Below are 24,701 nucleotides of genomic sequence, written 5' to 3' on the forward strand. Positions count from 1 at the left end.
GGTTTGTCTTATTTGCCTCTATTGAATATATTACCTTAGACGGTAGGTTTACCAGGGCTTATGGGCATCATTTCGTCCTTCTTAACCATTTCCGTCATGGTGAAAGGGTTAGCCTTCCCTATTACCTGGCCTGTTCAATGGATCATACTATAAAGGAGATATAGAAGGACCCTAAAGGCGATCATGCCCTCCACCAGGGGCTCATGGTCCTGGTTTACAAAATGCTAAAGGGGAAGTGCATTGAAAAGCCTATTAAAGGCAAAAATGCCAGAGATGAGACTACGGAAAGTAAGGATAGTGGTTTCAACTTTGATTCTAAGACTGAGGGAGAGTCAGGAGAAACTAGCAAAAAAGGGAGGATTAGGGCTAAGAAGAGGAGGATTATTGTGGAATCTGAAATGTCGGACTCTGAAACTGACTCCCTTGAGGAAAAACCTGTTAAAAAGAGGAAAGGGAAAGCCTTTGGAAAGAAGGCTCAGAAAAAGAACACTAAAAAGGGTAGCAATTATGATCTCAATTATGTTCTAGTTGAGTCTGAGGAGGAGGATGATGATAATAAGAGGGTTGATAGTTAGGACAAAGAAGGGGAGGGTAACCCGTTTAAGGATAATTTGGAAACCGTGAATACCAATGGACTGCATAATGAGGAAAAAGGGGGTCAAAGTGATAGTGGTGATAAAGATACCATTAAGACCTTCTGTGAGACCATCACTACTCTGGTGAAGGATATTAATAGCTTGAAAATAGATACATAGGCCATAGCAAAAATTACAGTTGGTGACAAACCCTTGGTGGAGCATGTTAAAGAGTTAGTGACCATTCTGCATAATGTGCAAGCTATTGAATGTATGGTTGGAAAAATCTTAGCCACGGAGAAAAAGGTCAATGAGATGGGAGATAGAAAGGAAATGGACAACAAACTGAAAGATTTTGGCAGCAGAATTGACAAGCTGGAGCACAATGTCAAGCAGATTGCTGATCAAAATTTCCAAATTCTTAAATCTTTGGTGGACAACACGAACATCTTCATCAACAGGTACGAGAAAAATGCAGAGAAGGAAGGTGATAAAGAAAAGGTGAACAAGAAGGGTCATGAAAGGAGGACCAGAGCCAACACAAAGAATAAGGTCGACATCGAAGGTCGTGAGCTGGAGGATATGAAGACCTTGGCAAACAACATGAAACAAATGGTTGTTCACGTTGTGGAGATCCTGAATAGTATTTAGTTCCAGTTGTTGTCCTTGGTTCTATCTCTTTGTTGTCTTTTTCTTTCCTGTTGTTGTCTGTTCCGAGTTTTCTGTAATTAGGTTTTGATGTTTTTAGCTGGGCCCATCCAGTGGGTTCATTTTGGCTTTTTGAAGTGATCAGGCACTTTTTTATGCTTTTCTATTCTCCTGGCTTGTAAAAGGTTGGGGTACCTTTCAAATACCTGTTTTTACTTAATCAAAACATATTCAATAGTAAAATGGTGTTTTAAAAATCATAATAAAACATATCTATGTCATAATTATCTAATATGAAAAATAATATAAAAACTTAAACTATAATAATAGAAAAAAAATTAATGTTGAATTTCTTTCCAAAAACACATTGTAATCGGTTAAAATTAAATATACATGATAGTAATATATTTAAATATAAATAAATTATGAAATAAAAATCAAACATAGGTTTGCAAGGGTTTTTGTGGGTGTATATAGACTTGCATAGTGTACTTGTGAAGGTGCTTCCCTTTTTCTTATCCATGCAAAATTTTGGTTCTAGTGGATTCCATCGAGGCTTTTGATGTTTTTAAATTTTTGTTTTTGTTTTTGTTTGGAGTGTCTTGGGTGTGAAAGTAGAGGGTAGTGTATCCTTCCTCCATGTTATCTTCTTTTAAATCCAAATATTATTTTTTACATTCTTTTATTGGTTTATTTTTTGTTGCGATACGCATGGTGTCAATGTGGTTTTAGGGGACCCCAAATCTCTCCTTCAAAGTGATTCTCAATTCAAAAGAAACTTCATCTATTGAGCATGAAAGAATTGTTAAATTTATATAACATAGTACAAATGAGGCTAAATTTGAGCATCTCAGTACCTAATCATTCAAACCCTAATTTGTGTTTAGAGAAAAGTAAGGATCATACAATCCTACTTATCAATAAAGAGGCAATTGCAGATGATGTCCTCTTCTTGTCTAATCTTGATCTCTTCAATTTTTGGAGACTTAGGCTTGTAGAAACTAAAACCCAAAAGATGATATGGAATTTATCCTAGTGGTAGATGAGTATTTTGTGGTGGTGATTACAAAAAATGGCATTTTAAAACATGACCTTTCAAGGAGGCCCATATTTTCATAATTAGACAAATTTGTTTATCAAGCCATGACATGTAGGGTTTGAGTTAATGTATAAGTTGTCTACTAGGTGTCCTATATGGATCCATCTCATCAAGATTCTAATAGAACTTTGGAGATAAGACATCATTCAAGCAATCACCACATCTATTAAAAAACCCTTGGGACCATCTCGTCAACTTTGGATAGAATATTTGTTGAGCTATATTAACTTTTTCTCCTCTAAACCGTGCTCTATTCAATCTCCCACTTTATCTTTACATATCTATTTGGACTAGTTGGGTGAAAATTCTGTAAATTTGTGGAGGCTTACAAAATGTGAGTTTCACAATAGTACATGAGATAATACCTCTTAGAAGGAAATATATGATCTCTCCTATTTATAAGGGAGGGCTCCCCCTTTCTATTGCAATTTCTATTTATTCTAAATCTACCTGATAACTTTACACTAATTCTAGATGGTGTAACAACTTAATTCTCTTTTCAGAATAAGTATCTCTCCAATTCTCTATTTAGAACAAAGTAACAAATGCTTCTAACTTGCAGTAATCTTAAAAATCTATGCTAAAGAGAAGCAAAGTGTCCATAAGAGTAAAAAGCCTCCCGTTGCTTCCTTTTCCTGAAAATGACTTAAGGGACGGGCCTTTTGTATACAAAAGAACTCAAAGTTTCTTTCAAATACTCGAGTCCTATCAACCACTATAACCTAAAATTGATATATTGTAAGCACAAAGTCTTCCAGTTATATCATAAAATTTTCTACTCTAACAAGATAAATCAACAAAGCATAAAGACTTCACCTTATTATCCACTTAATATAAATTGTTTCCAGTTATATACCTCAAAACAAATTTTACAATATTTTACTCAACCTCCTCTAACTCGGATACTCTTCATAGTGCAAGATTTAATCTAAAAAAATGTATTCAAGAATGACATAAGAACATTCCCTCACTCAATTAAATATTTCCAAGAGAAAGATTGGATGCAACTTCTTTTATTCTTTGATTAAATTTTCTTGAATACACTATAAGCTAAAAGACTTAGATAGCTTTTCAATTTTGAGTTTTGGTGTATTAGCAAAAAGATGGAAAAGGATCCTTATTACAATGAAATCCCTCATATATATAGAAGAAATGATGCACAAAAATAGGAAAAGTTACAACTAATTGTGACCAAGTCAAAAGTAGAGACCTATTTGACTTAGGACACATGCAATCCTACATGTGTACTAGAGAATATACAAAATGACACTTAACGTGTCAATTGGAATTACAAAATACCATTAGTAAATCATAAAAATGACTGTATCATTTTCTTTACGTTGATACCATTTCTGAAATTCTTAAAATTTCTATAGAATAATCTTCATCTGAGCTTCATTAGATCTTTGGGTATGACTGGTGATGACCTTGACTGGTGTGATATAATCTCCTAAATCAACACAACATTTCTTATGTTTCTTTAGAAGAGAATCTAGAAAATCTAGAATGAATAGTAGATCAACCAACTTGTCAATAGAGGACAAAGAGAAAATCTAGAATGAATAGTAGATCAACCAACTTGTCAATAGAGGACAAAGAGAAATCCTCTCTCTCAATTCAAGCAATTAACAATAAACTAAATTTCTTGATGACCACGTCAACATCTAGTGCTTTCTATTATTCATCAAGGAAAGTAGAAGAAATTTCTGGCATCTTGTCAACAATCTCCTTTTTATCCATGCATTCCTTTTGAGTTTTCCTCATATCCTTGATAAGCCGCTCTAGAATATTCATTTGATGTTGTAGTGCCGCTCACTGCTCAACATACATATGCTAAGAAGGAATGACACCATCTTGTACAAGATTATCTAAATCAAAATCTTCAAGTTTCAACCATGCATCAAAATCCTTTTCCTTTGCTTCCAACTCTTGAGAGAATATTTCTATGGTGTTGTCCACCGTAGTTTTCATGGTATCAAGATTGTTGACTATAGTGACAGCTAAGCTTAGAATCCACATACCTTCTCTAAGCATCCTATCCATCCTTTCACCCATTGCTTTGCTCTGTGAAGCTACCTGTTCAAATCTCTTCATAACCCATTATCCAATGATAAAGTCACTAGTTCAATGGCCTCTGAAGACTTATTCACCTTAATCAACACACTGGTGAGTTGTTCAACGTGTAACTTGAGATTATCCTTCTTGATTGTGTCTTCATCATATCTAGAAACAAGGGCACCAAAAGTTGTTTAAACAAATTCTGAGGTTGAATAATGGATTTGTTTGCCCAATTCAACCCTGTAGATGATATGATATGATTCTTAGATTTGATCATATCTTTATTAGGAGGCAGAATGACAATCTCTGAATATTTGTTTCTTGCTTTATCCACCTTCACCCTTGATATAGTCTTCGCTTTCTTGGTTGTCTTAGGCTTAGTGGAGATGGGCTGACTGAAATCAAAATCATCTAGAGAAATAGCTTGTTTCTTCCTCTTAGGAGAATTGGAGAACAACCATGGTGGCAAGGAGGAATCGTCATCAACACTTGTGACTAAAACCTAAGATGGATCTATTTTCTCTTAAGAAGTAGTAGCCACAATAGGTGATGTTGTGGTAACAACAATAGGAGGATTTTCTAGCGATGACTCATTGGGTCTAGGACCCATCTTTGTCATGAACTTATCAAAGTCATTCAACAGGGTAGCCGACACTTCAAAAATATTTGGTAAAGTACAGAAAACATTCTCAATATTGTCATTTGGGGTATCCAAGGTAAACTCTCTATCACTAGTGCAAGATATAGCTGAAATCTTGGGATTATATTGCCTTTGCTTCTATTTGAAAAGCATTGTCCCAGATTTGAGAGGAATATCATGTTATATTTCTTTAGGTTAGAAAGACTTTAGATCATCATAAGAATATACCAACACATCAAAGTATTGGCGCAACTTTTCAGAGGGCTATGGATTTGGCCTTTCGTGGTATCATTGGTAGGTACATTATTGTGTACTTAGATGATTTAACGGTTTTCTCAAAAGATCGTGAAAATCATCCTTTTCATTTAGAAGATGCCTTGAGAAGATGTCGTGAGCATGGAATTTCTTTAAATCCCAAGAAGTTTGTTTTTGGAGTCATAGAAGGTAAGCTTCTTGGCCATATAGTTTCCAAAGAAGGTACTAAGATTGATCCAAAAAGGGTTGAGGTAGTCAAAATTTTTGCTTTACCTTCTAGTAAAATAGTTGTACACTCATTCTTTGGAAAAGTTAACTTCTTGAGAAGGTTTGTTCTAGACTTTGTTGAGAAAACGCATCACATTGTGAATATTATGAAAGGGAAAACTACTTTTCATTGGACCCCTAAAGGGAAAGCATCCTTCGATGAAATCAAAGAAGCAATAGTTCATGCTCCAGTACTGTTATGTCCTAATTATACCAAAGACTTTATAATGTGCAGTTATGATTCTGATCATACTTTCGCAATTCTAGTCTAGAGGAATTCAAAAGGAATAGAATCACCCATAGCTTTCATGAGTTGTCCCCTCAAAACTCATGAGATTAAGTATTCTCATATGGACAAGCATGCTTTTGTTGTTGTCAAAGCAGTAAATCATTTTCAGTTTTACATCTTAAATTATCATGTCATATGTTTAGTTCCAAATACTGCGGTCAGGTCAATTCTAACACAACAAGATTTTGGAACTAAGAGGGGTTACAGGATAGCAGAAATCCAAGACTATGACATGGAGATCAGACCTACAAAGTTAGTTCAAGGAAGGGTTTGTGTCAATTGATGGAAGAAAATGAACTTGAAGAAGTTGATCCCCTTGAAAAGGATTTATATGGTAATGTTCCTACAGTATTATTAGCATGTACCGTGGATGAGTGGTATTCTAATTTGCCTATATTATTACTTATGGTGAATGTACTACGCATCTCACATATAAGGAGAAGAGGACTCTGAAATTGAAATCAACAAACTATGTTCTTCAGGAAAATGGATTGTATAAGAGGAGTCTAGATGGTACTTTCTTAAGGTGTGTAGATAATGATGAACAATAAATACTCAACAGATACTGAGAGGGGGGGGGGGTGAATTAGTATAGACAAAAACTTCTTTAACAACTACAACTGCAAAGACTGCACTAATTGGTAAACAACATCACCGATCTAAATCAAGGCAATACCGGTAAAACACAGTGACTGTAAAAGTCATAAACCGGTAACACTTAGATCTTCACAAAACCTAATATCTCATTTCCACTTCACCCATATGCTTAAACAAGTAATACATCAGAAATGTAATGACCACTAGATCAGCTTGCATTACCACTTAACAAAAAACACTAAAACATCACATGAAAAAGCATCACACATGACACACTTATTTTTCATGTAGAAACCCAACTGGGAAAAACCACGGTGGGGATGAATACCCACAAGTTGTTCTTGAACTCTTCTGAAGTTTGCTCTTTTAGGAGCCTAGTCTGGTGAAAGACTTTACAACAGGTTCTGTTAGGGATCACCCGGTTAAGGGATGGCTAAATACCCGGTTAGAGGTTAAAACCTTGTTAAAGGTTACCTTGTGAGAGGATTTTAAGAACTCAATGATTTTGAGTCACCATGTTAAAGGATTTACAAAAAGCCCATTAAAGCTACCCGGTAAAGGGATTTTCCATCTGCTGAAATGGTTAGAAGTCAACAGGTAATACACTGATCTGATAACAACACTTAATTCCAAGGCGGATCCACTTTAGTTCCTTTACATTTGCAATTACATTCTGCAGGTATCTACTCACTTCTTTGGTCTGGCAAGAATCACCTCACATACAATCATTTGCCAACAACTTCAAATAAAAATCATCATCGACCTTATAGACAACAATTAGGTCGATAGCCAAAACCTAAAACCCTAAGCATCTAGGTTAATAATACAGTCAGTCCAATCTTGGTCGTTTAAACACATTACATAGGGTAGAACAATATTGAACAAATCTCAAGACGTTCTCCATCGTTCGTTCTTCACCGCTTCTGGAAGCTGATAACCCATCACATGCTCTCCACCGTTTACTAAGATTTTGCACATTCTTGAGGTAGATAGAATCAATCTTCTTCATGCAAGATCCTCAAGAAGATTCTTCACGTGCACAAGGTTGACATGGTAACACGATCTAATCTTCATTTCAATGCTAACTCATCACAGGATGTCATTGGTCGAATCACACAGACTTGGAATGCATTAACCCAAAACCCTAAAGCTGAGACTACCAACCAGTAGTCATATCAAATGAAACCCCGATACAAACTTTCCATATACTGGTTCACACTCCAACATACCGATTCACTTTTTGCATATACTGGTTCATACCATCATACCGGTTCACTTGCCGGTTCACTTACTTCAATATACCGGTTCATATTTCAGCATATTGACATCAATGACAACATACAATCCCATCATGTCATCAAACTCTGCACATATGCCAACAGAAAAAGCTCAACAGTCTAAATTATTAGAATATTTTCATGACTTGGCATGTGGTCGACATTTCTTAACTCCTGTAATGGCTCACAAGATTTTATGAGCTTGGTTTTATTGGCCTATTCTCTTCCAAGATGCCTATATTTGGGTTTTTAAATGTGAATTGTGTCAACAATTCATTGGTAAGTCTAAGCTTGCAGCGTTTCCTCTCAAACCTATGGTGATTGAGGAAGCTTTCCAACAATGGGGAATTGATTTCATTGGTCCAATCAATACTCCTTCTAGTGTGGGTCACCACTATGTTATTACTCCAATAGATTGTTTCACTAAGTGGATTGAAGAGGTACCTGTTAAGCATGCTATGTCTGAGGTGGTATGTGATTTCATAAAAGAAAAGATTGTGAGTAGATTCGGTGTTCCAAATAAGATAGTAGTTGATAATGCTACTTATTTTTCTTCATTCGAGATTACTCAATTTTGTTTTGAGTCTCATATCACTCTAGTCCATTCTTCTGATTACTACCCAAAAGGGAATGGTCAAGAAAAATATAACAACAAGAATCTGGTAACCATTATAAATGAAATTATTTGATGAAAATCAGCATTTGTGGCATAAAGCATTGATTGATGCTTTGTGGGCAAATCGTATTATACCCAAGAGAGCTATTCGTTTATCCCATTTCTAGCTTCTTTATGGTACTAATGCAAAAATTCCAGTCACTTTAGAGTTACCTACTTTGAAGTTAGCAAAAGCAATTGAAGATCAAACTTATGAGAGTTCTCTAGATAAGCGCATCATGTTCCTTTCAGAGCTTTAGGAGAAGCGAGTTCAAGTGGTGGATTATATTTCAAAACATCAGAATCAAGTCAAAGATCTTTTTGACAAGAAAGCTAAGCAAAGAGATGTCAAGGTAGGAGATCTTGTCCTACTTTGGGATAAGAGGCATAAACCTAAAGGGATGCATGGTAAATTTGATTCTTTGTGGACGGGGCCTTTCACTATCCATAAGATCTATGGTGAAGGAAGTTATCCTTTTACATACAATGATGGAACTCCATTGTCATTGCCACATAGTGGCCAGCTTCTTAAGTTGTTTACTCAATGAGGTTTTTAATGTCATGGTGCATTCATTCTTTTTAGTTTTTGTTTTGTGTCTTTTAGTCTTTTGGTTTTTCCTCTTCACCTAACTCTAGCCCAATGGATGGATGAAGGCACATACAGCGCTAGGATTCTGCAACCTTCACTCATTTCAAAGAATGGCCAACAGTAGCTCCCCAATCAGAGCCAATTTTTGAATAAGGGAAAACGGGTTTTGATGGGGCCCTGAAACCTATTACAGACAAAAGATTTACAATAAAGCGCAGCAAAATGCAAAAGAAAGCACCAAAGAAAAAGATAGCTAACGAGCAAAACGCCGGCAAACAAGAGACAGCTAGTCAAAAACCAAAAGGACCGATAGAAATAGCCCAAATTTAGGTTAAGTTTTGAAGCATTTCAGCAACTTCCAGCTCCATCTGTTCCATATTATCAGTCACCCACTTGATTTCCTCAATTTCCTTGCTATGACTTTGCATCTTTCTGGTGCTCGCCCGTGTTCTTCTCCCAAGTCCAATCTCCTTATCCTCTAGGTTACCTTTCTTCACTTCAATGATGCATGTTGAAGCCTTATCCCCATGGTCATTCTCAAGCTTATTGATAAGAGCCTTCATACTAGCTGAGGCAGCCTTAAGAATCTTGTGACTTTGCTCGCCAATTTTTTTGAGCGTGCTCTCAACTCCATCAAGTCTTTTTTCAGTGGCCCCTGCTCTATTCTCTAGGCTAAGAAAGAGTCAAAGCCAATGTTATCTCCAGTTTAGACGTTTGGAAAAATTGGGGTAATCCCATAAATTTTGACCCATTTGTGTTTTAATTTCTCTATACACGCATTTCAAGATAAATTCATTATCTCACGTGTGATCATTGCTTTGTATTTCCAATATTAGTCTTACCTTGAGTTCTAGGTGTCAATCGAGCCTATAAACTGATTTACACCATTTTGAGCTCATGGTCCAAATCGGGTTCATAGACCCAATTTACACCTGGTTTATGCCTTACCTTTTTGCACTAGGTGCAAATCAAGTCTGTAGACCTAAAATACACCTTGCCAATGACAAGTGCAAATCAAATTTACAAACCCAACTTGCACCTCTTTATGACACTTAAGTGTTATTAATGCCCCTTCTAAAAATTCAAATAGGAATCTTTTTATTTATTTTTCAAATCCTTCTCCTGCATTTTCTTTTTGGTTTACTATTTCGAGCTAAGGGGACTTTGTAAGTGTGATCCTCCTTCGATTTTGCAGAGAATCTTTCCCATTTTTGGTAAGATTGTTTCCATTTTATTTCTCATGGTTTCGCTTTTCCATTTTAAAACAATCAATGAATATTTGGGTTTAAAAACCCTAATTGTTTTCCATGTTCGATTTTCAAATGCATATGGATATGACTTTCCAGTTTTTTTCCCATGATGGTGTGTTTGGGTCAATAAACCCAAACCACACCAGTTACTGGTGGTGTTCAGGTTCATTGACCTGAACATCCATCTTGTTTTTCCCTTTTGATGGCTCTTTGTATGACTGTGCACCATGTTTTTCGTGTTGTTTGAGTTCATTGGCTCAAACAACACCACATTTGTGGTGTTGCTTAGGTCGATGAACCCAAGCAACACCTAAGTTCAATAACTTCACATTTTACATCAACCATTAGTGGGGTGTGGGTCTGTAAACCCAAACTACACCCCACCTTTTCCACTACCATTGTACTCACGGTGTAGGGAAGGGTCGTAGCCCCAACATACACTGTGGACTCTGTTAGCACATATTTTTACAAAATATTTTATGCTATATGTGGGCCTTTTTCTTTTATCATATGAGCATTTATTGCTAGTTTGTATGTGCAGGAATTTTATTAGCACAGGTAAAGTTCTCTAAAAAGATTAGTTGTTTCAGGAGTATCAAGGTATCACTTGGGCACACTAAGGACATGCACTAAGTATAGACTGCACAAGGAAACCATTATGGAAATGTTTGTCAGTAGAGAAGTCATTATGGTATGATCTAAGATTGTCTTATAGTATGTATCAGACCCTGTGGGAAAAGTTGGGATCACCAATATTCAGGATGGATGGCTCATTTGTGTTGGATTGCAAAATTTCAATTATCGGCATAAGTAATCCCAATGAAACAACCTTGGCAAGCAAAAGAAGGATTATTGGCATGACTTATACCGATAAAATAGAAGGCGAATGCATGGAGCGCTTAAAAAATACTCAGCACGGTGCGCGCTCTTGAAAAAGTCATACCATCGGGATAGCTTGTTCCGATGAAGCAGAAGGCGGTTGTTTTCTATCGGCATATATCGGCTTATCGGCAAAACGTAGAAATTGTTATACCGATAACCTATGAAGCCATCGATGTAACTTGTGATGATAAGGCAAAGCAGAACATGGACTTATAGTATCAGGAGATCACAAGTAATGAGAAAAGTCTATCCCGATACCTGATGATTGAAGGGAACCGAAGGCAGGCCCATCGGAAAAAAGGACCATATTGGAGTAGTCCAAAAATGGTTGGGCTGATCCCCGATGACTTCAAGAATCAGAGGGTAGAACTATCGGTATTACCTATATCGATAAAACAGACTCAGAGGTATAAAGCATAAAGGTGCATCGGAGACTTATCGAGACTTCGGGAGGAATAGAAAAAGGCTATTCTGACCCCCGATGAAGATAGAAGTGCCTGCGAGGATATCGGTGTAGACTATACCGATAAAGTAAACATTAAGTGAGGACTCATTGGGACATCAAAAGAAGAAATTTTATGCTATGCCAAGTCCCGATACGACTGTTAAGGTGGATGTTGAGTTGCTTGGAGTTCTTCGGGGTGAGTTATGCCGATAACGCGGGGGACTTAGTCAGAATGCGGATTGGTATATTGAGATCATCAGGACATCGGAGTGACATAAAATGAAATATGTCGATACCCGATGGGTTAAGAAAAAGAAAACCGAAGGCGAAGGCATCGAGGAGATTTATACCAATGGACCATTAAAACAAAAATCATAGCCGAAATTGAAGGAGTGCTCATCAGGATAAAGTGAACCATCGGGATAGGAGAAAAATAGCTATCCCAAGACTCGATAGGTTGGTTGGGATAGCTTGTGCCTATCATAAGGTGAAAAGTAGTAAAGTCATAACAAATGGCGCCAAACAATTGAATCATTGGGAAAAGTCTCGCCGATTAGCCGTTGGAGGTCTTGATGTGAAAAACTGACATAATGGCTTCAATTAAATGCATCTATTGAGTAGGTCTGTCACCACACAAAGAAAATCCATCAAGATTGTGGTAATTAAGTACAAGATTGGACTCCTTGGGATATATAACCAGTGTTACATAACAGCATTTCGCATAGAGCTATTGCAAAAAGATATTAGGTGTTTATTGAGAAATATTCTGAGCTATTGAGCATAGAGTAAAGAAATTTACAAAGATGGAAGGGTCAAGGTCAAAAGGGAAGCGAAAGGTTGTTGAAGTATCCAGTACCACGATGAAAAAATCAAAGGGTGAGGTCAGTGAAGCTCGAAGAAAATTAAACCAAGATATGATAGATCAGATGGGCTCTCCAGGAGCTAGGCCACGCAGAGCTAAGGTGAATGTGCCTATTCGCGACTAGTTGGAGGACAGGTACATAGATATTGGAGATGTACTCACAACAGTGCGTGAGCATGAGTTGTTTCTTTTTCATTACCTTCGTAGGGATGAGCCTATGCCAATTTCAAACCCATGGAACACCAGTTTAGGTAAACTCGTGGTACCTAATATCTTTGTAAATATTGACTTATTGAAGCCCCTGGTAAGATATTATGATGTAAACAAACGATGCATTTTGTTGCCCGATGGGACTGCTTTTGTTCACTTTGTAGTAGCTACAATTCAAGAAGTTTTTGCAATGGATCTAGAGGCAAATGTGCCTTTATCATTTGTGGATTTGGAAGAAGAATACAGAAAAATGGATACTACATATCAGGGTTGGAACCTCGCTATCCACAAAGCAGAGAAGGGGAGGTTAACAGAGGAAGATGGTCCTCCTTATGATATGACTATTTTCAAGAAGTATCTACAATATACATATATGGTTTGTGGCCAGGTGGGAGGAGTTGAAGCTCCTGATGTGGCAAACATAGGACTGTTGGTTTTAGCAGCAGATATCCAGAGACATGAGCCTAGGGCTTTTGATTTTGCTTTGTACTTGGTGGACAAACTGCATGAAAGCTTCATGAACTTGAAAGATAATCTAGACAAACATTTCAAGCATTATTCAATGTTACTGCATATTATTTTATTTTATGGGAGATTCAGGGGATTATGGTCAGAGGGTTTGAATGTAAATACAGTAGGGAAGAATGGACAGGATCAACCAGTGCAGTTGTGGGTTTCTTTCTGGGATTATAGATATGTGAATTCTCATTACCTCAAATTTGAAGAATTCTTTGTTAAACCAATTTTCTTGATCTTTGGTGAGCCTCTATAGGGATCATTTTTTGAGGATGTTAGAAAGTTTCTTAGGCCTCACGAGCACAAAAATCCAAAGGTTATTCACAATTGGGGTGATTGGTACTCATGCCAAAACTTCACTTTTGTTCGATGCTACGGATTTGAGGGTTATCCTTGTGTTACCAAAGCCTGCACCAGATAAGATTTTTTTTTGGAAATTGTATTGCAATTAAGTGTCTCTAATGCCAAGCATTTTGGAGGTGCACACAAGCAAGCCTTCCTCTCTAGTACACTTCATTTCCAGGATTTTAAAGTTGTATCTACTAGAGCATATGAATTTATTGACAAGAAGTTGGTGGAAGAATACAACCTGTTCCAGCACATGTCTAGAACGCATTATGATCATGAAGGTTACATCCATACAAGTAGGAAGAGGCAAGAGTTGGGAGATTATTTTCATCAGGAGGATGAATTTGAAGACATGTGTAGAAATAAGGAGGTGGAAGAGCTTACGGATGTTATGGAGACCTTGGAGAAGAAACTAGAGGAGAGAAGGAAAAGATTAGAAAACATGGAGGAAGAACCAGCCCAAAGTGATTCAGGGGAGAACAAAGTAGTTTCCAAGCTCCAAGCACCTGAGAAAGAAAAGGATCCAGAAACACAGGATAAGCTCATCATCGCACTAAAGGCAGAAATAGATGAAAGAATGACATAGCATGTTTCTTTTGTATCAGATGATTAATTCATAAAGTCTAAGGAGTTCAAATCATTCCTGTACCATTTCAAGGGTAAGAAATTAAGGGAAGCAGTGCCAAATATTACCCCTGAGAATGAGGCAGAAATGAAGAAGAGGTTGAAGGAAGATATCGATACGGAAGTTGAGACTATGTCCCCACAAAAGGGGAGGCAACTACTAGTAGAGGCTGGAATAATTGTGTTTCCAGGTTGGGACCTGAGTGCCTCATTTATCTTTGATTCTTTGCTGCACTCAAACAATAAGGACATGAAATTGAATATTCAAGGAGTAAAAGATATTTTTATTGGATCAAGGTATGATCCAAATGAGGAAGAAATGTTGTTGTGGGCCTTATACCCTCCCCATAAAAGGCCAAAAATCATAGATGTGGATAAAGCTTTTGGTCACATGATGACCCTAAAAGTTGGAGAAATGGATCCTATGGTCACGGCTGACATAGGTATTAATATTTCAAAATTCAACAAGGCCTAGATGAAACATGAGATAGCAGAGAAGAATAAATATAAGGCCTTATATGAAGAAACCCTTAAGAGGAGTGGGCATCTGATCCCTCAAATTACTAATTCAGGAGGTCAATGGAAGAAGAAATTTGAAAAATTAGCTTATGAGCATACTAAGTTGAAGAGGGAGATGAAAAGCATCAGGGTTGACACTACTTGTGTTTTGCTGAGGAAAAGATATGAAAATATGTAGAAGGTGTTGGATGAGTTCTGGGAAGTATATCAAAGGAACATGAACAATATGGTCTCAAATACCAGAATTTGAGATAGACTTAACTTGTTGCTACAAGAGCATCAACTAGGGAAAAAGTAAAGAAGAAGGTTCAAGGTTTTCTCGTCACACATGATCAATTCACAAAGGAATTGAAATCTGAATTTGATGAGTGCCAGCAAATTGTTCAACATGGGGTTCCCTGTTTGGTAGGCAATGTAGGGGTAATTAAAGATAAGACCATATGGCTTTCTGAGTGTAAGTCTTTACTTAGTGCAGCCCAAGCCATTGCCAAAATAGATATCCTTGATAAGAATGACACGGTCGACCAGTTCAAGAACTTTTACATGATTGAGAATGCAACCAGGGATGCGATCTTCAATGCTACAACCTACAAGGATGCAGGCTATTTGCGGCATATTCAGAAGTGTGGACAGCAGCTGGATCGAAAGTCTTAGTTCATTGTTTTAGTTTTTGTAATGTAATTGATGATTTAGTTAAAGTTGTTTAGTTGTTGTTCAGTTAGTTGTTAGGATAATGGAAGGGTGTGTCCTTCAATTCATATCTCTTAGCATATATATTTATAATGAGTCATTTTGTATGAAAAGGCATCTAGTATTCAGAAAAAACATATTGCCTGGTAGGACTACAAGTTATATGTATTAGGGAAGTCTATAGAACAAAGAGGTATCTTTTTATGCAAACAGACTGTAATGGAGTATTTTCAAGTGCGGCTTGCGTATGTAGTCATCTCGTAAGGATTAATATATGAAGGTGCATTGTTTCTTTTCCTAAGTATTGTGCATACTTCTATGTTGATGAGTTATTTTGTCCTCTTGATAAATATGTCATATGATTTGCTATGATGTGCCATCACATGCTGTTACATTAAATGTGAGATTGGGTTCTTCATTGTTGTGTAACACATACTAAAACCTCCATAGCTGATGATTAATATTGTCTCAAGAGTTGATAGGATTTTCTGTCCACAAAGTGTCATAAATACCCCTAGATAGAGGCATCGGTCTGCTATTTATCTTTTAAGGTTATGGTTGGTCATGCATTCAAGGTCCTTTATAGAGAAACTTTCTTCCTCAATTCTATATGAACTGATCTTTACATATTTCTTTTAAGTCCTGAAAGCATTCTTATTCTCAAAATACTATTATAATCATTTTCATTTCTTTTCAAAGGCATTTACTTAAAGCACATATTAAAGCATAAATTGCAGAACAACAATTTGCCAAATTTTGTAATTTGCTAAAAGGCTTAAATCCGCTTTAAATAATCTCTTTGTGCTTGAGAAGAAGAGTTATACCCACCTAGGTTCAGTGGAGCCTTAAGTGTAGAGGGATTTGGTCTTCAACCATCCCTGTTTGTTGGCCAAGGTTAGTTGGATTAGTTGAGGATTTGGCAAACCCTTAAATTTTCCAATATGTGGTTTTGGGAACCAACAGGCTCTTTACTTGGTGTATGACAGATCTATAGGCCTGACCTACACCTCTTTGAGTTTTTGATTCTAATGTTTTGTGTATGGAAGATCCATAAGCCTACACTACACTAGTTTTGAGTCTTTGCACTTCTTTGTGTATGGTGTACCTATGGGTCTGCCTTACACTTTGTCTTTCCCTTCTTGGTGTATGTCAGACCCATAGGTCCAACCTACACAATTTTAGCCTAGTGCACTTCATAAGTGTAGTTTGGACCTATGGGTCTGACCTACACCTATAGCAAGCTTTCCCCAAGGTTCAGTTCGGGTCCATAGGTTCGAACTATGCCTAGCCTTTTCACCAAATGTTTTTTTTTAGTTTACAAACCCAAACTGCACCTTTGAACCACACTTAGCCACAAGTATAATTATAGTCTACGAACCTGAATTACACCAATTATACACACATGTAAATAGGGTTCATAGACCTGATTTACACCTATACTACCATGATGCAATGAGGGTTTTTGTAACCCAAATGACACCAAATGTGGTGCATGCATGATCTTGTTTGGTTCAAAATGATTAAGATAATTGATGTGTACTCTTCTCAAGTGTTAATTATTTCTCTATGCTACAGTATCAATCTTGTATAGATGACAAAACCATCTCCAAGAAAGAAGGCAATGAAGTTGAACAAGCAAGATCCACATCTGGTCTTCCCACCATCATCAATATCATCAAATATTGATCACATAAGGGACACTAAGATGAATCATGTTGACTTGTCAAAGTTTATTAAGAGAATAGAGTATCCACCTTCATACTACAAGATGGAGCTCACCATCAATAATGGTATTCATTTGGTTTCAATGTTCCCAATGTCAACTCAGGATCTTGAATTTGTCATGGCAGCTGCAAATCATTTTGATCATGTTAGCAGAGCGTGAAGGACACAAGTGGAAAAAATTTAATTAGACTTGATGAAGACTTCTTTGACACTATCTTCAAGTGTTCGAACATTGAGAAGTTCAGATAAGTGTGGGAATAATATGAATGGAAATTGGCTGAGGACCCCAAGACCTATAATTGCTAGATGGCCAAAGACCTTTCCTAGGAGTGATATTATTGAAAATTTCAATGACTTGGATACTCTCTTGAGTAGAGTGAAAGGACTTAAAACTTAAAAAACATATTATGAATGGATGTATCAGTACATCCATGTCATTAGATAGAACAAGGAAAAGATATTTTGCAGGAAGCAGATAAGTGATGCCATATGTGAGAAGCTCACCAAAGTGCCAACTACTCTCAAGTTCTACATGATGTCCTATCCGGTATATACAACAACTTCTATGAGGGATTTCCCAAGTTTGTCTATTTCAGGAGACAGAAGGTAAGTTGCTATATATGAGTACTATTCCTAGTTGAAACTGAAGAACAATTTCAATCATTTTCAAAGAGTGAATGATGCAATCTTTGGTTATTACATGTGCATGCTGAATAAAGATTTATACAACAAGAGAGTGTTTGATCATGCTTGGGAATTTGTGAAAGAACAAGGGTGCATGTTCTTGCAATTCCCTACTTTCACCTATCTAAGGGTGGGAGGCTTCAATAGTGAACCTTTCATGCACCCAAGATATCCATAAGATAAAAAAATTTGATGGAATTGGCTCGTCAGATGGTGGCGATACATGAAGCACAATTCGGTTCACATAAAACGGGTCTAAATTTCTCCTTAACCACTAGTAGGTACTCTATCAACTCAATCTCAAAGACCAGGGAAATGGAAGAAGAGATCGGGAGAGTAACCATGAGATTATTCAAGGTAAGAAGAGACTTTGATTACCAAGGAATGAGGAACAAATTGAAAAAATCATATGTGCATGTGTATCGTATTGAATACTATTGTTTGGATTTCAAGCAAGGGAATTCAATTGAAACCTTTTTCTACTGGTTCTGATGATGATATAGCTAGACCTTTTGATAGGAGGTAAAAGATTAGAACGTAGAATAAATAGGATCCTACAACTCCTTAGAAGGATCCAAAGTTGAAATTCATAGTTCGGGAAAACAAAGGATAAGCCCAAGGAGAACCATCCACTTCAAATGTTCAAGAGATAAAAGAGTCTAAAGTACAAGATGAGAATTTTGATGGTGAACATCTTGATCAGGAGTCTATTGATGTTGATAAACTTGAAGGTGAGCAGAAAGATAATGAAGAGCATAATGAATATGATGAAGCATTACCACAATCAAATAAGTCCCATGCATCCCTACTCCAGGTATCTCTTTCTTCTTCTACTATGGTTCATGCTCCTATTTCTACCACTCCATCAAAACCTTTTGGATCTGTTGTCACATGTGTCACTCCTAGTAAAATTGTACATATTTCTTCCACTAAATATGCTAGTGAGTCTACCTTGGATACCCCACATGACAATATTGAGAATTTTTTCTCTACTTTCTCTAATTTGTCTGAAGTGTCAGCTACCATGTTGGATGACTTTGATAAGTTAATGATAGAGACAGATCCTAGACCCAATGAGTCATTTCTAGAAAATCCTCATATTTTTGTTACCACAACATCACCTATTATGACTACTACTTCTCAAGAGCAAATAGATCCCTCTCAAGCCTTAGTCGCGGGTGTTGATGATGATTCCTCCTTGCCACTATGGTTGTTCTCCAATGCTCCTAAGAGGAAAAAACAAGTTGTTTCTCCAGATGATTTTGATTTCTGTCAACTCATCTACACCAAGCCTAAGACCACCAACAAAGCCAAGACTATATGAAGGGTGAATGTGGATAAATCAAGAAATTAATATACAGAGATTGTAAGGAAGTTAAGTAGTGGAACAACTTCCTACACTAACCTTGAGAGGAGGGTAATTCAAAAACATATAAAAATTATTACAATAGTTATAGAAAATTAATAAAAATAAACAAAATGTCATGCATACCACAACACAACAACATAGTGATTTACGTGGGGAAAATCCTTTCGGGAGAAAGACCCCACATTCCAAAAGTAGCTCAATATATTATTCAACAATCAATAACAAATTACAATATACTTGTAGAGAAAGCTCTTCACAAGAGTACCACTAATCAAAGACTCATAGGTAACTCAATTTCCATAAGACTCTTATGCAAAACCTCTATCTCATGCACCGCATATATAGGAGATACAATACAAGAAACAGTCAAATGATATTACAAAACCATGGGCTAAAACCACCCAATAAAGTAGAACCGACCTTATCTTCATTCTAGATGCCCTATGACATGTTAAAATATACATCAACTCGTGTTCCTTCCTTTTACATCTCATTTATGTGTCCAATACAATTTATATTTCCTATTTCAGGAGTCCAAACTTCTAGAGGCCATAACTTGTGAATCGTGTGTTTGATTGACAAACTGTTTGAAGCGTCAGAAAGCTCACCAAGTGCTCCAATGCATCGTAAATGCTACATAACTTACACCAACATTTCAAGGTGTTTTGGATCCTCTAAAGTCCTTAGAATTAATTTTAAACCTTTCATCGCACCCTCCAAAAAGAAAAACTTTAATATCTTCAAAACTAGCTATGATCTTGCGATGAAAATTTGTTGGCATGCTTATCTAGCAAACCAAAAGTTTCGAGGATAATTTCACACCATTTAGTTCTCAAATGAAAACTTTCTATAAATAGTAACCTTATGTAAATGCAAGGTTGAGACATGATTTTCCCAACAGAGATTTTCATTCCTCATCCTGATAAAGGCATTGATCAGATCCAAGAATCATATTATATCATCAACAGAGTTAAATTGAGTAAACAAACTCATGATTTAGCCTCAAGAGATGTTCAAACAACTTTGGATGCCCTTGTTTCTAGATGTGATGAAGACAAAATCAAGAAGGATAAGCTCAAGGCGTAGGTTGAACAACTCACCACTGTGCTAATTAAGGTGAATAAGTCTTAAGAGGCCATTGAATCAGTGACTTCATCACTGGATGAATAGGTTATGAAGGGAATTGAATAGGAAGCTTCATGGAGAAAAGCAATGGGCAAATGGATGGATAGGATGCTTAGCCAAGGTATGTGGCTCCTGAGTTTGGCTCCTGAGTTTAGTTGTCTTCATGGTCAACAATATTGATACCGTGAAAACTGAGGTGGACAACACAATAGAAATCTTCTCTCAAGAGTTAGAAGCAAAGAAAAAGGATTTTGATGCATGTCAATTCAAATAATCTTGTACAAGATAGTGTCGTTCCTTCTTGGCATATGTATGGTGAGCACCGAGAGGCACTAGAGCATCAAATGAATATTCTAGAGTGGCTTATCAAGGATATGAGGAAAGCTCAAAAGGAATGTATGGATAAAAAGAAGGAGATTGTTGAAAAGATATCAAAAATTCCGTTTACTTTCCTTGATGAAAATGAGAAAGCACTAGATGTTGATATGGTCAACAAGGAATTCAGTTTATTGTTAATTTCTAAAATTGAGAGAGAGGACTTCTCTTTGTCCTCTATTGACAAGTTGGTTGATCTATAGTTTGTTTTGGATTTTCTAGATTCTCTTCTAAAGAAATAGAAGAAATGTTTTATTGATTTAGAAGATTCTATCACACGGGTCAAGGTCATCACTAGTCATACCCAAGGACTTGATGAAGCTTCTTCTACATAAATTCAAAGAATTCTGAAAATAGGATCAACATGAAGAACATGATACTTAGTCATTTTTATGATTTACCAGTGACATTTTGTAATTCCAATTGATACCTTAAGTGTTAGTTTGTGTATGTTCTAGTACACATGTAGGACTGCATGTGTCCTAAGTCAAATAGGTATCTACTTTTGACTTGGTCACAATTAGTTGTAACTTTTTCTATTTTTGTGCATCATCCCTCTTCTATATATATGAGGGATTTCATTGTAATAAGGATATTTTCCCATCTTTTTGCTAATATGCTAAAACTCTGCAGAATTGACAAGCTATCTAAGTCTTTGAGCTTATAATGTATTCAAGAAAATTTAATCAAAAAAGAAAAGGAGTTGCATCCAATCTTTGTCTTGGAACTACTTTATTGTGTGAGGTAATGTTCTTATGTCATTCTTGTCTACATTCTTTTAGATTAAATATTGCATCATGAAGAGCATTTGAGTTAGAGGAGGTTGAGTAAAATATTGTAAACTTTGTTTTATGATATCTAAAAAAGCTTATATTAAGTGGATAATAAGGTGAAGTCTTTGTGCTTTTTTTATTTATCCTGTTAGAGCATAAAGTTCTATGATATACTTGGAAGACTTTGTGCTTACAATATATCAATTTTGGGTTACAATGGTTGATAGGACTTGAGTATTTGAAGGAAACTTTGAGTTCTTTTATATACAAAAGGCTCGTCCCTTAAGTCATTTTCAGATAAAGGAAGCAATGGAAGGCTTTGTACTCATATGGACACTTTGCTTCCGTTTAGCATAGATTTTTAAGATTACTACAAGCTAGAAGCAGTTTGTTACTATGTTCTAAATAGAGAATTGGAGATATACTTATTTTGAATAAAACATAATTAAATTTTTGTACCATCTAGAATTAGTGTAGAAGTAGCACACATTTGTACCATCTAAAATTAAGTTTTTGTACCATCTAAATTAGAATAAATAAAAATTGCAATTGAAAGGGGGAGCCATCCCTTATAAGTAGGAGAGATCATATCTTGCCTTCTGAGAGATATTATCTCATGTACTGTCATGAAACTCACATTTTGTAAGCCCTCTATTCTTTAAGATTTTATAACTATTGCAAAGCTCCTAATTTGGTACAGATAGGGAGGCCGCTAGAAACGTCATGGATTTTTTGATTGAATGTTTCTAAATTCCTTTAACAAATCCATGTTATGCATATTCCACAAATAGTTCTTGTGCCTTATCTAATTTACCATATGGTACAAAGGGGGGGGGTTTAGGAAAGCATCACCACTTGAGTTTTGCATTTGTGTGTTGAACTGATCCATTTCAAGCATATCCTTACTTTTCATGATATGAAATCTCTGTCCAACAGTTTATGATTGTTATATCTTAAGAATTGGATGTACATACATTCAATTATCCTATTGATCTAATATATTTGATTTTGAGCATATCCTTACTTTCCATGACATGGAATATCTGTCCAACAATTTATGATTGTTATATCTTAAGAATTGGATGTACATACATTCAATTATTGTATTGATCTAATTTATGTTTATGATCCTTAATAGAATATCTTAGAAATAATGTTATGAGATCAAGTGCATATGATGCTTTAAATTAATTGAGAACTCACATTTTTATCGTTACTTTTTGTTAAATCATAGATACCTCATAGACTTTGATATAATTTTTCAAATATTACATAGAATTATTTTATGAACAAGAAGAATTGTGAATGATTTAGAATAATAGTCTAGGAGATGTCATCGAATCAATGATAGCAATTTGAATTGTTTATAAAATTTCATGTAGCAATTATAATTTTACTATGAAATTTCCATCAAGACAAGTATGGGGAAAAACATTAGAACAAAAGAATTAATAGGAACTTGCATGGAAGCACTGAGACTTTAAAGTAAAGTGTTTTGTGTGTTGCATGAAAAATTTTACATATTATTTTTTGATGAAAGATTAGAAGGTGGGTTGATTGTAAATTTGTTTGAAAGTCTTGATTATTTTGAGTCAATTATGTTTAGTGGAACACCTTTACAACATTATTTGGAAAAAAATTTAATTGTTGTTTTTAGAATAAATTACTAGGAATATGAATATAATATTAGGTGTTATAATCTAGTAATTCCAAGAATTTATATTAAAAGTTATAATGTGAATTTTAACCTTCATGTTGTGATGATAAGAGAATAGGTCTTATAACTTATGCATGTAGATTGGAATCTCAACTCTTGGTCCATCAAGGTTATACTTCTAGACTCATGTATCAATTGTTGATATGCTAAATCATGATAGTCTAGTTCTTTTACGAGAATAAGTAAAATTTAAAACACTTGTTAGCTGGTGGGGTTAATTGATTACTAGGCGTTATCGCTTGAACTTATAATTTTAAATTTTTTACATATAATGCTTGTAAGATGAATTTTTTTCTTAGATTTTGATTATATTAATGAAAATGTCTTGATCTATTTTTGGAGGATCTGTATTAGAAGAATTAGTGTATCCAAATAAGTTATCTTTTGGAATTAAACAAGGTTTAGAAGGATTCCAAATGTGGAGTAATAGATATAGGTAAATTTCAAGTATTAACTTTTGTATTGATAACAATTTAAAAAGATGTTTTGGCCAAAGCTTTCTAATCATTAGTAATTATTATTATTTAAATTTTTTTCTCTCTCCTTGTCATATCATGATACAGATATATTAGAATCTAGTTATGCATTAGATATATCATGCTACATAAAATTATATCACACTTTTTGGTTTCATTTTGCTAGACCCTTCATGTAGGGTCAGCAGTTCTTCAATGGAAGAACACTAGGAAAGTGTCAGCTTCATGGTTGGGTGGAAAAACACTTTGATGATTATCTCATCCTTGTGAGAATTTTCTAGGAGTACTTAGTGTCATGCCTGTGAAATGTGTACATGTTATACCTGCAGCTGCAACACAAAACATTCAATAAATCATTACAAGCAATTATTAGAAAATTAATCAACGAAAGATAAAACCATAGCTAGTCGATCTATTGCCTCCTAGTAAATGCGAGTATGAATTTTGCTCTCAGGTCTGGTTATGCAAATTCCAGTGACTTGACTACACTTAAATGGAGGATTTAAATGATGAAGATGCATAAGCTAGCAATGGTAGCATGATTAAGCTACATGATTTCATGATTATTCTAGAAAATAAGCTAGAATGAAGATGCAATTAAGCTAAAATTGAACATGATAACAATGCTAAAATGATAAACTAAGATTGCATATGCCTATAGTAACAATGCTTGAATGAAAATGAGATGGGATTTGGGATGGGATCCTTATTGCTCCAAAATGAGGTCTATTTATAGGATTTCCAAGGCTAGGGGTGAGGTGGCAAGAATCAATGGTCAAGATTAAATCTGAAGATATCAATGGTTAAATTGGAGGAGGTTGGCAAAGAGGTCGGATTAAAGGGGACACTTAGTGACAAGTGTCACAAAGCTTTTCTCATGAGAGGGCAAAGTGTTCAAGGAAAGGGGACATGGTGGTTAGGATGTGCAAGCTAAGATGGAGTTAATTAAACTCAAGGTTAGATGGAATGGGTTAGGTTTAGAAGGGGTTAGGTTAGGTGGTTAGAAGTTAGGAGAATTTGAATTTAAAAATTCAAATAATAGGAAAAGGCTAATTAATCTCAACAACTCATAAATTAATTTGTTTTAATTAATTATGGGATTTAGAAGAAATGAATTTGATGATGAATTTGATGGGGGGAATTAATTAATTAAAGGGTATTA

Source organism: Cryptomeria japonica, chromosome 4 (genome assembly GCF_030272615.1).
Source record: "Cryptomeria japonica chromosome 4, Sugi_1.0, whole genome shotgun sequence".
NCBI classification, from domain to species: Eukaryota; Viridiplantae; Streptophyta; class Pinopsida; order Cupressales; family Cupressaceae; genus Cryptomeria; species Cryptomeria japonica.